This window comes from Pan paniscus, chromosome 3 (genome assembly GCF_029289425.2).
Source record: "Pan paniscus chromosome 3, NHGRI_mPanPan1-v2.0_pri, whole genome shotgun sequence".
NCBI classification, from domain to species: Eukaryota; Metazoa; Chordata; class Mammalia; order Primates; family Hominidae; genus Pan; species Pan paniscus.
Window position 1 is genome coordinate 52,385,245 of NC_073252.2, and position 17,710 is coordinate 52,402,954.

Sequence of the window (17,710 nt, forward strand, 5' to 3'; positions counted from 1 at the left end):
GTGGCCTAGCCTCTGCACAGAGTCATAGGAAATGAAAACACAAATATGACTCCAGGTGTCTTGAGGAATAATATAGACCTTTAATGTGGGATTTTATGCAGCATACCAAATACAGGCCTTCTAGTTTGTCTCTCTAAATATTCTTTCCATTCTCTGAAAGTCTACATCTGCTTAGCCACTAAAATCTCTCTCCTGCTCTATTTTATATCCATGTTTTGCTCACCATCTTGCTGGTGAGGCCTGTTCAATTTCTTCTTCACTCTCACTCTTTTTTGATCCACCTTCCAGCTAATGACTAACCACAATTCAGCTCCCACCTGCTACCTACACTACACTATGTGGGGAAACCGTGTAACCCGGGAGCTCTAGTTCCCTTGTTTCTCTTGCTTTTCATGGAGGGTCATAGGGGGAGCCTCTTCTCATGTTCATTCTCAAAGGTTTTCTTATGAGATTTTAGTAGGGCATTTTTAGTAATGGGTTTGCTATATCTATTAATGGCAGCATTCCTAATTATATTGAATGTCCCTGAAGGTAGCTTTATTTTTGCAAATAGTATTAACAGGACTCTTTGTGGCTGGACTTGTGTTTAATAACCAGCCCATTCTCAAGGAATATGGACAAACTTTTGCCAGATTTAGATCTATAAAATAGGTTTTATTCTGCATTTAAACTTACAAAAGATTTCCCCTTTCCATTTCAATAAAGACAGCAAAATAACCAGAAAAATTGCCTCCTTACTTAAATCCAACCCCAGAAAAGCCACAGAAGTAGAAGGGAAGTCAATGAAGCTGAGAAATTAAGATAGAATAATAAACGTAGCTGAGTCCTGGTGCAGAGCTAATAGTTGAAAGCATAGGATAATATTTTTGTATTTTTTGGAATACAAGTCTTTTAAAACAAGAGCTCAAAAACACTGTAGGGTAAATGTTGATAGAATTGAACTTATCAACTGTTCCATGAAGGACATCACAAAGTTAATAGACAACTGATTGGGTGAAGATATTTGTAATATCCAAAACTCTCAAGGAGTTAATATCTAAACATATAAGAAGAGAAAATTAACAAAACAAAGACAAGAAAACCAAAGAGAAAATAGGAAAAGGATTTGAATAGCCATTTGGGTTTTTTCCTTTTCTGAAGTCCCCTAAAAGTAAAAGAGACAACCTCACTAGTGATCAGAGAAATGCAAATTAAACAATAAGATATCACTTTATACTCATTAAATTTGCAAAAAGTAGAAAGCAGGATAACATCAAACGTTGGTGAGAATGTGGAGAAACAGAAACTTTCAGGTACTCCCTGTGAGAATATAAAGTAGTACAGAACATTCTGGCACTTCTTAGTGAGATTAAATATGCATAGTGATCCTACATTCCGGTCTCGGATCTACCCAAGAGAAACTCTTGCATAGATACATAAGGGGATATATAGAGGATGTTTATTACAGAATTGCCCATGATACAGGGAATTAGAGTCAACGTACATGTCCATTTTGTAGAATGGAGGAAGAATGGAGAGGTAAAATAGGGTGGATGCATACTAAAAATATGAGGTAGCAGTTAAAAATGATAAAGTATATATATAGCTACATAGGTAGATCTTAAAAATCAAACTGAGTGAAAAAAGAACAGAAGGGCCAGGTATGGTAGCTCAAGTCCATAATCCCAGCACTTTGGGAGGCTGAGGTGGGAGGATTGCTTGAGCCCAGGAGTTCGAGACTAGCCCCAACAACATAGTAGGACCCTATTTCTACAAAAAAATTCAAAAATTAATCAGGCATGGTGCACACACCTATGGTCCCATCTACTTGGGAGGCTGAAGTGGGAGGATCACTTGAGCTTGGGATGTCGAGGCTGCAGTGAGCCGTGGTCATGCCCCTGCACCACAGTCTGGGCTACACAGAAAGACTCTGTCTCAAAGGAGGAAAAAACAAAGAATGGAGCTGAGTGAGACCTATAATCCAATGCTGTTTATGGAATTTAAAAACACATAAACATATAGAATATTAGCATATATTCTTTTATACAAATGTCTCATTATAAAATATATTTTAAAAGTAGAGAGTGGGCCTATGAGAAAAGAAATTGGGAATGGGACAAATTTTTTGTTTTCAAGGAGAAAAATGATCTATAAAATAAAACAAGAGACAGTCCTTTCAGGGAATCATAATGATTGCATACCATGAACTTGGAAGTATATCACTCAACTATGTACTCAGATCCAAAAAAGATCAAAGTTATTATAAGAAGAAGCAACTACAGTGGAAATGATTGATAAAACCATGTAAATAGCATTAATAGACAAACAGCAAACTGAATAAAAGTTGTTCTATGGATATACATATATATATATATAAAATAAGATTATGAAATTTAAAGAATGATTGCTACTGGCTGCAAGAATTAGGTCAATGATGACACTGAACTAGATGGGTATAAATCTTGCCAATTTTCATGAAAGGTTGTTAGCAGAGTTACAGCCTGGAAATTGTCCACACTTGGATGGCTGTACTTTACCTGGAGAAGGATTAGCTTCATGGAATACAAAAGAATAAATAGTTTGATTATACAGTTTGTGTGTAGAGATTATATACAACACAAATATCCTACACTGCCAAATTATATGTAATTTTTATTTGTATATGATTTCCACTTAAGAACCCCCTTTATCTTTCTCATTATTTTGAGTACTTGAATAAAGAAAAGTAAAGCTTTAAAACTTGATGACCATTTTTAATAGAATTTCAGGTACATTTTTCCATTCCAAAAATAAATTGACATTCTGTACTTGCTTTATAACCCTTCCTCCCCCAATATTTTCATATAGTATTTCTGTGGTATAAATTGAAGCAAATATTTGATTTTCATGGAATTGGGGGTCCATATAGATAATATTAGGGTTTTTTTTCTGTTTGATATTAGAATTATAAAGGTGTTATGTTCAAATCCCCTGGGAAAGATAAACTGGAAATTAGGGTTACCTTAGACTATACAGATGGGGAAAAATGAGAGGGAAAGGGTAGAGAGGGGGAGAAGACTGGAGTCTATTTTCACGAGTTCTTAAAAACACAATGACAACAGACAATAATTCCTTTTAACTTCTGTGAACTAAAAGACACAGTAGGGCTATGGATGATAGATCAGGAAGGAAGGAAACATCTGTTTTTTTCAGTATAAAACTCATAATTGGCTAAGATGCTCCAGAGACTCCTATTAAACAGAGACTTTCATGGTAAGACATACTTTCTCCTTTAAAAATTTTTCTTCTAATGCCAATGTGACTTGCATTCTGCAAGTCCATTAACCAAAAGTCTACTGGCCCTAACCAAAGAGCAATTGCTTCTTTTATTCCTATATTTAGTACTTTCAGGAGTTTCTGGGGATAAGCATAATAAAGAAATTAATTATCTTTATTTCATGTGCCTTATGTCCAATAGAATTTAGTGATAATTAAGAATTTGTGGAGCACCTATGACTAGATACTGTATTGGTGCTGGGGAAAACAACAGCAAACATACCCACAGCATTATTCAAAGTGCATTATGTATTAACCCCTTCAATTCTATTATTATCTCCATTTTACAGACATGGAAACTGGGTTAAATAACATGCCTAAGGTCAGTGGCAGAGCGAAGACTTGAACCTGGTCTACTTGGTTCCAGAGTCTATGCTATTGACATTACTCTCTGCTGACTCTCCAGGAATGGAAAGGAACAAGGCACAGCCTTGCTCTCAAAAGCTCAAATCTTGTGTTGCTTTCATTGTCTCCTAGATGTACCCGCTAAAACTGATAAGTGTGATATCTGAATTTCTTATACTTGAAATAATATGAACAAAGTAACCTTATTGTTATCCTCTCTTCTTGTACAAGACAGGGTTCTGGTTGGAAACAGATGGCATTTTCAAAGATGTAATTAAAGAGGGTGTAATAAAGGGACCATTGACAGCAGAAAGCCAAGCTGTTGTTCCTCTGGGCTTACATTAGAAAAGTGGTGGAGTTATTATGAAAACCCTGTGAAAGCTCGTAGCTAGAAGAGAAATGGCTGACAGGGTTTGCTACCATAGTTGGGGAATATACTTGAAACCCAACCATGGCCCAGCATGGGGAGAGAGAGAGGACGAGAGGATAGGATGTCTTGACCTTTCTCTCCTCCTGCCCTCCAGTCTTCTGGATTGCCCCTTATTGACTGTGCCCAACCAGCAGCTGGGGACTAGGGAGCATGGTTGATGTCGCCAGGGAAAGTCATCCACCAAGGGCATTGAACAGGGTGGTGAAGGGTGAAGATTAGAGAATATCCAGCATACTTCTTGTCCTTGTTTTCCTTTGTTGTCATATATTTGTATATACATTTGTGGTTTTAATTTTTATTATAAGAGTTTTAATAACTCAGTAATATTTTGACAATTTTGCCTGCTTTATACAATTTTTGTTGCAGATGGCGGGTATGCCACTATGATGTCAGTAATGTAGTCAGCAGCTGTGATCAGATTTCTCATGGTGTCAATACTTTGGCATCACCAGAGTCCAGAGTATGATCCTTAGCTTTGTAGGTCCAAAAATGGTCTCATTAGTGTCACCCAAGAGCAATCAGCCTCTTAATGACGGGTTCTTTCTAAACAAGAGACTGACCTAATACCAGACTATCTATTTTCTAATGATTGTGAAGGAGACCATGTACTATGTACTATCATTGACCATTCATTCCTCATATCAGTGGATTAGTTTACAGAGATAGAAATAGTCATGTTTACTATCTTGAACAGCATCTTTCAAATATTAGGGAACATAGGATATCTAAATGGGTATCAGAGGGTTGCTTGTTGAGTTCAGAGTCAGAGCAAAGGGAAGCTTTATAGAGGCAGGTTCCACATAGGCCTTATTAACACCTCCAGTGACCTAAAGCCATCTCTCCCCCAGATTCAATTTCTCTCCTGTGGGCAGCGTTGGAGGAATAAGCTCTGGGAATTGGACCTTCCTGACTTTCATTTGTCTGTTTCTAGGTTGATCCTTTTTTTTTCTGTTAAATCATACATCATTTTGGAAAAATACATATCCTAACCTGCACAGTCTGGGGGGAGAATGGGAGTCATCACAGCAATAAACAATGTTTCCTTGGCTCCCAATGTTTATATATCTTGCCCTCCTTGGCAGAGTCTCTCTGACATATTGCAAATCTCTTGCCCTGCCTTCTGAGAGTCTCCAGGATACTATTCATTTGTAATAACATTTTTAAAAAGAAAGAAAAACCCAACATATATCTGAATAAGCCTGAACATGGGTCTAAGCTCCACTGAGCCCACCCTATTCCCCATCTCAATCTTAGCAGTTGAGAGTCTAGTAAATAAGAAATTCTGATTGGCTGATTTTTTTTCCAAAGACATTTTAAGGAGACTTTTGCATTCAATTGTATCCATTATGTAAATTTTACTGGGAAAGCCCTGCCTTTAATTATCATCTAGCTTTCTAATCATATTTTCATTTTCTACTTGTTTTCAACTGATAGTATATCGTAATCATTCCTATGCAGTTACATAGTTTTTGTAATAATTCATCATTCTCCTGTTATTATTCATATTGTTATATTCGGTCATGTGTTAGGATAGGCTAAGTTATGCTGCAGCAACAAATAATTGCAAAATGTAAGTTGCTAAGGAGACAAAGGTTTATTTCTTGCTTGTGCAAAGTCATCTGTAGATCTATGTTGCTCTGCAGGGCACCTGTCCTCTACGCAATGGCTCAGCTATCTAGGCTGCTCTGATCCTGTGTTGTTTTTTTTTTTTTTCTCGGAATAAGCCATCTCCTCCATAATCACAGAGGTAGGGGAAGAGGGCTAGAAAATTCACATGCGCTTTCACCACCATATCCTAGAAATAACACACATTCACTTTCTTCACAGGCTGTTTGCCCAAACTGGGCTTTGTCCCTCTCTAACTGCAAGGGGACTGAGCATAGTGGGAGTGAATACGCCTGGGGCCAAGCATGGAATGAACCACGGACTGGAGAACTCAGCATGGAAGGAGCGAATGCATTATTTATTAAGCATTACTGTCTCTGCCACAGGTGTTTTGTTGTTGTTTTTGTTTCTTTTTGGAGACAGAGTCTTGCTCTATTGCCCAGGCTGGAGTGCAGTGACGCAATCTTGGCTCATTGCAACCTCTGCCTCCCAGGTTCAAGCGATTCTCCTGCCTCAGCGTTCCAAGTAGCTGGGACTACAGGCGCACGCCACCATGCCCGGCTAAGCTTTTTGTATTTTAGTAGAGACAGGGTCTCACCGTGTTGCTCAGAGGCTGGTCTCAAACTCCTGAGCAGGCCATCCACTCGCCTTGGCCTCCCAAAGTGCTGGGATCACAGGCATGAGCCACTGCATCTGGCCTGCCACAGGTTGTTTTTTTGATCATTTTTGACAACAGATTTAAGTAGCAGCTGAGATTCTAAAAGCAGGGTCCAAGAAGAAGAAGAAGAAAAAAAAACCCCAATGAAGTGAAATAAGGAATATTTGTATATCACAAGGTTCTTTAGAGTACGATATAACTTCAGGGTACTAATCCCTCCAAGATTTTGTGAAACTCTGTTTTAGGGAAAATGGAGAATAGGAAATTATCTCAGATGCCTTCTTTCCTAGATTCAGTTCTTACTGGGGTCATTTCTTTTTGTGTGTTAAATAAATAGAATCTCTCCACACAGGGCTGTTTAGTTGTCAAACTTTTTCTAAAGCTACTTCTAATAGGCTGAGGAAAGACAGAAGTAATGCCCAAATAAGGAAAATAACCTTTTGTTCTAATTGACTTTACATAGAAAATATTAATTGAAAATTAAAGAAAAACAAATGTGATTTCTTTTCCAGGAAGAAAAGTTTATGGGCAGTTTCATTTATAGTTAGGCACTTCTGGCTGGGCGTGGTGGCTCACACCTGTAATCCCAGCACTTTGGGAGGCTGAGGTGGGTGGATCACCTGAGGTCGGGAGTTCGAGACCAGCCTGACCAACATGGAGAAACCCCATCTCTACTAAAAATACAAAATTAGCCAGGTGTGGTAGCACATACCTGTAATCCTAGCTACTCAGGTGGCCGAGGCAGGAGAATTGCTTGAACCCAGGAGGTGGAGGTTGCAGTGAACCAAGATCGCGCCATTGCGCTCCAGCCTGGGCAACAAGAGCGAAACTCTGCCTCAAAAACAAAAACAAAACAAAATGAAGTTAGGCACTTCTTCTAATACAAAAGTTGCATTATAAAAAAATTTAAACATTTTTAAAAAAGGTTTAAACCTCCCCAAAACAAACCTCCCAAAAGTTATCACCCAGATTTAACAATTACCAACATTTTGTCACATTTGTTTCATCTATTTTCCCTTTGCTGAAGTATTTTTAAACAAATCCCAGTCATCAAGTCATTGTACCCTATTTCACTCTATAGTTCTAAACAGTGGGGACATCTTACAGGATGATGCCCCAGCAGCATCACACCCAACAAAATGAACAAGTCTTTGGTATTTAGACCCTAGTCAAATTTCCATAATTGTCTCAAAAACGTCTTTTTACATCTGCTCTATTGGGACTCGGAACTAAACTATGTCCACGCTTTGGTTGTTATGTCTCCTTTGTCTCTCTTAGTCTACTCTTCCAATAGGAGCATATTTTGATTAATGTATTAAAAAATATACTGGGAATGGCAATCTCCAGTGTGTGAGGGTTGACTGCTCTGTCACTGAAAGTGCTCCTAGGCCTATCAACTAAATACAATATTTGGATTTTTGTTGGATATCGATTTTTACAAATAAGCTGTAAGAAAACATTTTAGGAGACAATCTAGGAAAACTGAACATGACCTGTGTGTATATTATGGAGTTGTTAATTTCATTTGGTGTGATTTGTTGGGTCTTGTGGTTATGTTAAAGATACCCTTATTTGTTGGTGGCATATATTGAAGTATTTCTGATTGAAATGATATGATGGGTTAGACACTTTTCCAAAAGTGGCACAGTGTTGTGTACCATCGAGGAGAGTGCTAAGTGCCTCCCATATACGTTCACCCTTCCTTCTCAATAGAGCCCCAACTTTTAGTTGGTCACCTAGCCACTTACCTAAAACATTCATTTGTAGCTAGTTATGATGAAATGACTAAAATCTGGCCTAATATATATATATATATATATATATATGCAAATGTTGTATGGAATTTCTGGTAAGTCACCAGAAAGTGTTCAAATGCTTTTTTCCCCTTCGTCCTTCCTCATGTTGGGAACATGGATATATTGGCTGCAGATTTGTCCCTATATTTGAATATGAGAATGAGGGCAACAGCTTAGAAATGGCAAAGAAACAGCTGGAAGGAGCCTGAATCTTTGATTAACATTAAGCTGCTACATAAGCAGTGACTGTCTCTCTCTGGACATCTAAGAAGTTAAATAAATTTTCCGTGAATATATATGTGTATACTCACCATGTAGATGCTACTATTAATATTTTACTATACTTGCTTTACCACATATCAATCATCTATCAATACCCAAAACAAACAAAAAAAGTTAAAAAATAGTGAACTCAATTTTATGCATGCTGAAGTATTTAGTAGAAAGTGTACTGATGTCTTTACATTATTTAGAAATTTCTCAAAAAAAGACACTTCAAAAAAAAAGATGTACAATAGCCAATTTTCATGTGAAAAAAACCACTTAGTATTATTTGTCAGAGAAATGCAAGTTAAAACCACATTGGGATACTATTTCAAACTCACTCGAATGGCTAAAACTAAGAGGACTGATAAAGCAAGGAGTGTGAGGGCAGGGGGTTGGCATGTGGAACAATTGGAACTCTCAAAATATGCCTGGTTGAAATGTAAATGGTATAAAAACTTTGAAAAAACAATTTGGCAGTGTCCTATAAAGTTGAATATACATTTACCATATCACCTAGGAATCCATTCCTAGGTTTCCATTAATCCAGCAGCAATAAAAACTATGTCCACAAAATGATTTGTATACTAATGTTCATAGCAGCATTATTTCTAATAGCCAAGAACTAGAAACACATGTCTATCTACAGAGTGACTAGATAAACAAATTGTGATTTATACATTCAATTAAATAGTAGTCAAAAATAAAAAATAAACTGAATCTGTGCCAAAAAAAATTGGTAAATCTTTAAAAGATTATTCTGGTAGTAAGTACTTTTTCTGGTAAACTTTCAATGTTATTGCATAATTATTTTAAAAAGATAATCAATGCTATAAAAATCCATTTTAATCTTATTGTATCTAATAACAATTCCTCAAAGATTCATATGTGAACAGTAGTTCCAGAGCTTTTGCTATGTTCCTCTAATTTTATAGTAAGTCCTTCTTCCATTTCAATGGGGAATTCAAAGGAAGTGGGAGAGAAGAGTGTCTAGCTGCCATATTGCCTGACAGTGTGCTTTAAAATCTTATTTTTCTTCCAGAATTTCTAGATCCATGTAGGAACACACTGTTACTTTAGTGGATATAACCCAGATGTTTCAAGCACTCAGAATGTCTCTGTGGCCTTCTGATCTTGAAAAAATAAAAATAATTAGCTTTTAAAGTACCTCAGTCAATGAAACAATGTGATGTGAGTATTGAATTAGTGCTCAAGAAGTACAGACATCAATTTTATTTTGAAAGAATGATGAATGATATGAGAAAATATTTATGATATAATATGAAAAAAGCAGCATACAGTCTAGGGAGTCAGGTCAAGTGTCTCAAATCTCTTCAGTCATAACTTTTCCCATGAAAAAGAATGTCTATGAAAATTTAAAATTAGAATAGAGATGTTTATCCTCTTTTATAATATCCTCATGAAAAGTTCAGAAGGAAGAAAGTTGCTATAAAATTTTTACTTAATGGGCTCTCCGCAATGTCCAGATGCCACCACACTTTCTAGTATCCTACCTTTTTATAAGGAGGTATATATTTGGATAATTAAGAGTTCAGGCTCTAGGCCCAGCGCAGTGGCTCACGCCTGTAATCTCACTCATATGTAAAATAGGGGTGATAATAGTACTTTCCTCTTTGCATTGTTATGGAAATCAAATGAGTTAATGTACGCAAAGCACTTAGAATAGAGTGGCACGTTGTTAAGCTTTGAATAAATATTAACTTGAAAAGAATAGGTGCACACTCATGCATCTTCATGAAACTCTAGTGATTACTTGCTGGTGTAAGCAGCTTCTAAAATGGGACCCAGTGATTCCTGCCTCTTTGTATTCACACCTTTGTCTAATCCTGTTTCCTTAGTGTGAGCTGGACCTAACACTTGCTTATAATTAATAGCTTATGGAAAAAATGATAGGCTGTCACTTCTGAGATTGGGTTATAAAAAATGGCGACTTCCATCTTGCTTGTACTCTCTCTTTTTGCTTGCTCTCTGATAAAGCAAGCTGCCATTTTGTGAGCTGCCATGAAGAGGGCCCCTTGGAGAGGGTTCCTTGCCATGGTGAAGTGGCGTTGTTGTCTGGGTAAATATCCAAGATTCGTTGTCTCACAGCGATGGAAAAACTAGGATGTGGACACACTGGAGTGAGGTTAAGAGCCAAGGTTTAATAGGCAAAAGAAAAAGAAAAGCTCTTTTGCTACAGAGAGGGGTCCCAGAGAAATGGGTTGCCACTTCCCCAGTGAAATGCAGAAGATTTTATGGATGAGCTTGAGGAGGCAGTGTTTGATTTACATAGTGCATGAGAGATTGGTCTGACCAGGTGTGCAATTTGCATAATGTTCAAAAATGCAGGTGGCTCCACCCTATTTTTTTATTAGGCAAATGGTTCTCTACCTGGCAGGCGCCATGTTGCCTGCCTCTTTACTGTACACGTGGTGACAAAGAAAAGGGAAGATGGAGCCTTCACATTGAACATGCCTGGCTCCCAGGTAGCCCTTTTCTATTGACACAGCTGTTGGCATTCGCCCATGAAAGCTTCCAACTTGCTTATCTATGTTTGCTGCTGAATTTTTCAGGCTGATCTTTGTTAGAGAAGAAATGATTTGGGGGCTGCTTTTTATTACAAGAGAAATTTTGCCGATGACTCTGTTGCCCTTACTATCTGCCTGAATACTTTCTATCTCCTGTATCAATGGCAAGAAACTATGGGAGTTCTCTGAACTGCAGTCTGTGCCTCCAGTCCAACAGCCTGCAAGTAATGGAATCCTGCCAACAATCATAAAAGTGAGCTTGAAAGAGGACTTTTCCCTTTCAAGCACTGAGATGATTGCAGCCCCTTCTGACACCTTGATTAGAGCTTGTGAGAGCCCCTAAGCTAGAGGATCCAGCTAAGTCACATGTGGATTTCTGCTCCACAGAAACTGTGACATGTTTGTTATTTTAATTGACTACATTTTGAATAATTTGTTATGCAGTAATATATAACCAATACATATTTTGGTGCCAGTAGTTGGGTGCTATTGTTAAAAATACCTAAAAATGGTGGAGCTCCTTTAGGACATGGAACAAGGCTGTAAAAAATTTAAGGAGCATGATAAAGAAAGACTAAATTGCCTCAAAAAACTGTTAATACAATTCTAGACCTTGAAAATGCTGCCTCTGAGAGCTCAAAAGGAAGTGAGACTGGGTTTATATGCAAAATAACTAAAAGCGGGGTCTTGAAGAAATATCTGTACACCCCCATTCATAGCAGCATTACTCACAATAGCTAAAACATGGAAGCAACCCAGTGTCCATCAAGAGATGAATAGATACGCAAAACTTATGCATAAAATGAAATGTTATTCAGCCGTAAAAAGAAAGGAAATTTTGACATATGCTAAAACATGGATAAACCTTGAAGACATAATGCTAAGTGAAATAAGCTGGTCACAAAAAGACAAATACGGTACGATTCCATTTATATGAGGTACTCAGAATAGTCAAAATTAGAGATGGAAAGTAGCATAATGGATACCATGGGTTGGGGATGGGGGCAGTGAGGAGTTATTATTTATAAACTGATACAGAGTTCCAGTTTTACAAGATGAAAAGTGTTATGGAGATGGATGTGATGATGGTTGCACAACATTAAGAATGTATTGGGCCGGGCGCTGTGGCTCACATCTGCAATCCCAGCACTTTGGGAGGTGAGGCAGGTGATGAGGTCAAGGAGATCGAGACCATCCTGGCTAACACGGTGAAACCCTGTCTCTACTAAAAATACAAAAAATTAGCCGAGTGTGGTGGCAGGCGCCTGTAGTTCCAGCTACTCGGGAGGCTGAGACAGGGAGAATGGCTTGAACCGGGAAGTGGAGGTTGCAGTGAGTCGAGATCATGCCACTGCATTCCAGCCTGGGCGACAGAGACTCCATCTCAAAAAAAAGAGAACGTATTTAATACCAATGAATTGTTCACTTAAAAATGATTAAGATGATACATGCTATGTGTATTTCACCACAATTTTTAGACAAAGGAAGTGAAAAAATATGTTATTGAAAATGGGAGGAAAGAAAGAAAATGGGAGGAAAGAGAATCCTTGTTATGTATCAACAGACTACTGTCATCTGTACTTGTGTGGAAAGCAGAAAATGTGCCTAATGAATCTGGCAATCTAGCTAAGATGATCTCTAAGAAGAGTGTTGAAGGTGCTGCCTAGATTATTTTTCCTTCTTATAAAAGCACAATAGACATAAATTGAAGGAATAATTGTTAAACAAAAAGGAGCCAGAACTTGATGGCTGTAAAAATTCTTATCCTCTCCAGACAGCAAAAAAATGCTAAAGAAATAGTTTCCATGTACTGTCAAGAATAGGCGGTCTAGGCCGGGCATGGTGGCTCATGCCTATGATCCCAGCACTTTTGGAGGCTGAGGTGGGTGGATCACTTGAGGCCAGGAGTTCGAGACTGGCCTGGGCAACATGGTGAAACCCTGTCTCTACTAAAAATACAAAAATTAGCAGGGCTGGTGGCATGCACCTGTACTCCCAACTACTCGGGGGGTTGAGGCAGGAGAATTGCTTGAACTCAGGAGGTGGAGGTTGCAGTGAGCCAAGGTCGTGCCACTGCACTCCAGCCTGGGTGACAGAGTGAGACCCTGTCTCAAAAAAAAAAAAAAAAAAAAAGAATAGGTGAATAGGTGATGTAGAAAAAAGCCAAGGAAGTTATTGTACAACATTTTGCTAAGACCTCAGAAAGATCAAAGGACTAGATGATTATTTAGTCTACAAAGAGCCCTTTAAAGAGAGTAAGGATGCATTTCATAGATCTCAAATATTATGGCCTCTGGAAAGTTTGGAATTTTGTCTTCCACAGCCTTCTCAGCAGAAGCCCAATGTAGAGAAGAGCTTGTCTGGAAGAGATTATGGATGTGTCATTTGTCTCCTGTCATCTTGCAGTCATTTCAGTGAGAAGTGATATGGCAGTTGTGGTAGAAATGGAAGAACAGGTACAGATATGAGAAGCTAGGGAGCAGATCCTATAAGACCTGAGGACTAATTGGCTCTGGAAAGTCAGTGCAAGACTCTGAGATCTGGAATAGGCTTTTACCAGGAATAACAGATGGAGTTCTTGGCTGTAAGCAGTAGATGCAGGGTCTTTCTTAAACCAATAAGGAATTTACTAAAATAACCTTGGTGGTTTGCAGAATGTATAGGAGGGTGGGGAACGAGAGTTGGAGGACAGGCAGTAGTCAAAGAAGCTGTAGAGGTACACGAAGTAGGAAGTATGAGATACTGTATTAAGAAGACTGGCCAGGAGGTCACCACTGCTGCTACAGGACTATGCCAACACTCAGCTGTCAACATCTCTTCATCTTTATGTCTTTCATCAGATTCACAGTCCTGGGCAGAGTATCCAGTTGCCTAGTCCTGAATTCAGTGCTCATGATCCATGGCTGCAGGAGTGGAGACTGGAAGGATTTTCTATGTCACACCCCGTAGTTAAAGCAAGAAGGGCACTCACTGGAATATCGATACTACATACAGTTAGGGGTTTACTGTTTGACCAAGAAAAACTTGGAAGATGTCAAGTTTTAGGCAAAGCTGGAGAACTGGCACTATAGTTGACAAGATGTTTCAGTACCCAGTTGGCAGGGCTCTGTGCCTATTAACCCAAACCCTGGGCTGACTCTTGACTCCTAGCAACTAAGATCCTTTGTCTGGGCTTGGGTCTCTTTGTTCTGAGTTTCCTGGTCTGGATCCCTGGTCCTCTGCTGATCTTTTTGACTTGCCTCCCTGCCTGTCAACTCTCCGCCTGAACTCACCTCTCTGGATGTGGCTTCTTTATCCTATTAGCTAGAGGGGCCCACTAGCCTGAATTCTTCATCTGCATTTCCTTCAGACTGCCTGGGCTATTTGCTGCTCAAATCTGGAAATTTCAGACTTTCTTGGCACTAAGTAACTACCCTCTGTCTTACTTAACATTGTAGAAAATGTTTTCATGATACAACATATTTGTTCATTCTTTCTCTTAAAAGTGGATGCTTTCGGCCGGGCGCGGTGGCTCACGCCTGTAATCCCAGCACTTTGGTGGGCCGAGGCAGGCGGATCACAAGGTCAGGAGATTGAAACCATCCTGGCTAACACGGTGAAACCTCGTCTCTATTAAAAATACAAAAAAATTAGCCGGGCATGGTGGCAGGCGCCTGTAGTCCCAGCTACTTGGGAAGCTGAGGCAGGAGAATGGCGTGAACCCGGGAGGCGGAGCCTGCAGTGAGCCGAGATCAGGGGCCATTGCACTCCAGCCTGGGCGACAGAGCCAGACTCCGTCTCCAAAAAAAAAAAAAAAAAAATAAGTGGACGCTTTCAGATCTTGCAAACCTCTACCCAACTTTGAAAAGCTACACACGGGTAGGCATAATCAGTATTTTCCTTAAAGAACTTTATTCTTTTTTAAAAAACTTATTTATTTTTATTATTTATTTATTTTATATTTTATTATTTATTTTATTATACTTTAAGTTCTAGGGTACATGTGCACAACGTGCAGGTTTGTTACATAGGTAAACATGTGCCATGTTGGTTTGCTGCACCCATCAACTCATCATTTACATTAGGTATTTCTCCTAATGCTATCCCTCCCCCAGCCCTCCACCCTCCCGCCCTTCAACAGGCCCCCGTGTGTGATGAAGAACCTTACTCTTAACTGAATACTTAGAAGCAATACAAAAATGTTGTTTACAATATACTACATAATCACACATTTATTCAATGTGCATATGTTATTCAATGATGATATGATTTTCCAAATACTGAGCAGTTCAAAATAGTTCAGGACAGATGAATAATAGGTATCTGAGGTGATAATTCTACGTTTTCTTAGGAAAGTGGTCTTTTAGAGAATTTCCTATTTTTACTATGGTTAGTATATTTCTTCAGTTCAAGAGACAGAGTACAAAATGTTTTCTCTGTGCCACTATTTCAGTCAAGTCATTAAACCATTTTTCCATGAGGTCAGCATTATAGTCCTCATTTCACAGATAAAGAGGCAGGGACAAAAGACTCCAATTTTAGAGGTTTAAATCAAGGCAGAAAAGCCCAAATGCAATGTCATTGTACAGTCACTAAATCAGAGTCAGACACCTCTGAGGACAAAAAAAAAAAAAAAAAAAAAAAATCTTTTGAAATTTTAAAAAGAACTTGAAAGAAATTTCTTTTTAACTAAATTTCTAAATGCCTCATATGGTCCTGGATTGAATCATTCCTGCTCTGCCACTTCACTTCTAAGGAATTCACAGCAAAAACATAACCTTGGCTGGGTGTGGTGGCTCATACCTGTAATCCCAGCACTTTGGGAGGCCAAGTTGGGGGGATCACCTGAAGTCAGAAGTTTGAGGCCAGCTTGGCCAATATGGCGAAACCCCGTCTCTACTAAAAATACAAAAAATTTGCTAGGCATGGTGGCGCACACTTGTAATCCCAGCTACTTGGATGGCTGAGGCACGAGAATCACTTGAACCTGGGAATTGGAGGTTGCAGTTAGCAGGGATAGTGCTACTGTACTCCAGCTTGGGTGACAGAGTGAGACTCTGTCTCAAAAAAAAAAAAAAAAGTACAACTTCCCGTTTCTTATGAACAAAGTTAAGAGTGGACTCCATGTTCTTCTGGCACAAGTGAAATCAATGAAAAGCGGTCATCTGCTCACTGGCTGAAAAGCTCTGAGAGGTGTAAGATGGGAGCTGGAGGGAAGTGATTCACCAGGAACAATGATATTCAAGACAATCATTTCAAGTATTAAAATAGAAAAATTGGAAAGATGATGTGCAACTAAAATTTAGTAATGACAGTTAAAATACTTGTCTCCTATGATACTGAACATAAGAATACTTACTAGAAATGACAATGTGAACAGCAGATGGCTGGGATGGCAACAGCACACAGTTTGTTTTTGTGTGTATGTATGTATGTATTTCCATAAGAACATACTTAAATTATGTTAGAAATCCATAAACTTCTACAGAATTAGGTAATAAATAAATAAATATGTAGTTACCAATTGTAATAGGTGCAGGGAAGAAATGAACAGGGACCAAGCCTATTTTGTGGCTCTACAATACACATGTTACGTGTGAGAGTTGCCGTTCTATCCCAAGCTTTTCTCCTCTCTGCGCTTTATCTCTACATAACACACTTTGATGTCTCCAAGCTTTTCCTCAAGTTCTTTCCTCTATTTGAAATGTCTTTTTCCCTTATATTTGCAAGTATGGACATTACAAAATCTTTAAAGCACAGCAGGTTTTCCCCTGTCCACCCTTCTCTCTTGATCCTACTGTCACAGTTCTTACTACATTTTGCCTGGCATTGTAGTTACATCCCAGCGAGATGATAATCAACTTATGAATAGGGACTGTGTTTTATTAATTTATGGCTTCCTTATGGTTCTTTAAGTAGGAGCTCAGTAATGCTTGGATATGATTTCCAAGGTTGTTGATTTCAGATGAAACTATGAGTGTGCTGAGGAAACTCTGAGTTATACCTGAGTGTGATTTGCTGTCTTTCTCAACCCCCATGGATGTGCTCTCAGCTGCCTCAATATAGGCGAGTCAGGTTTGCTCCCTATACCTTAATGGGGAAAGATGGCAGAAAAAAATGGGCTGGGTGCCTTCAAACACATGGGCATAATGCCTTCAAAATCTTGGAGGAAGCAGAGACATTGAAGGTTGGAAGAAGTAGAGGAGAAGCTAACGCTGCTTAAACCACACATCCCTATTACATCAAATTCCCCAATTTTCAATCCTGGCCATGGTGGAACTATGAAACCCTAAAAGAGTTGTGAGTCACCATTATACCTCTTCAGTATTAGATATATTTTACTTTCTAACAATGTCATCATCTGAAACTCAGGATAAAGCTAAGTCATTGCATTGAGGAAAAGACCAATAAAGGGGAACTTCTGGACCAATAGTAATTACATCAAGGCACAATTTACTTACTCAGTGGTGTGATTTTGAGAGACCCCCAAAAAGTCTTCCTACACCTCTTATCAAGCCCTAAAATTTTAGATTGTTATCTAATAATAAAATATTAATATTCAATACCTGGAAGATAAAGCTTTACACTTTATATTTTTCTATTAATTTGAAAGTGCTTTGGAATGAAGTGGAACAACTTACATGGAATCTTTCATCAAGAGCACTTTATTTGGTTCAGAAATTTTTTTGATAAGCCACTTGGGATAGAAACAGATTTGAAGAAGGCTCAAGGGCAAGCATAGCTTCCTAGTGCAAGACCGGGCGAGAATTTTTTTTAATTGTTCTAAGAATAAAGGGAAGAGTAAAGTGAG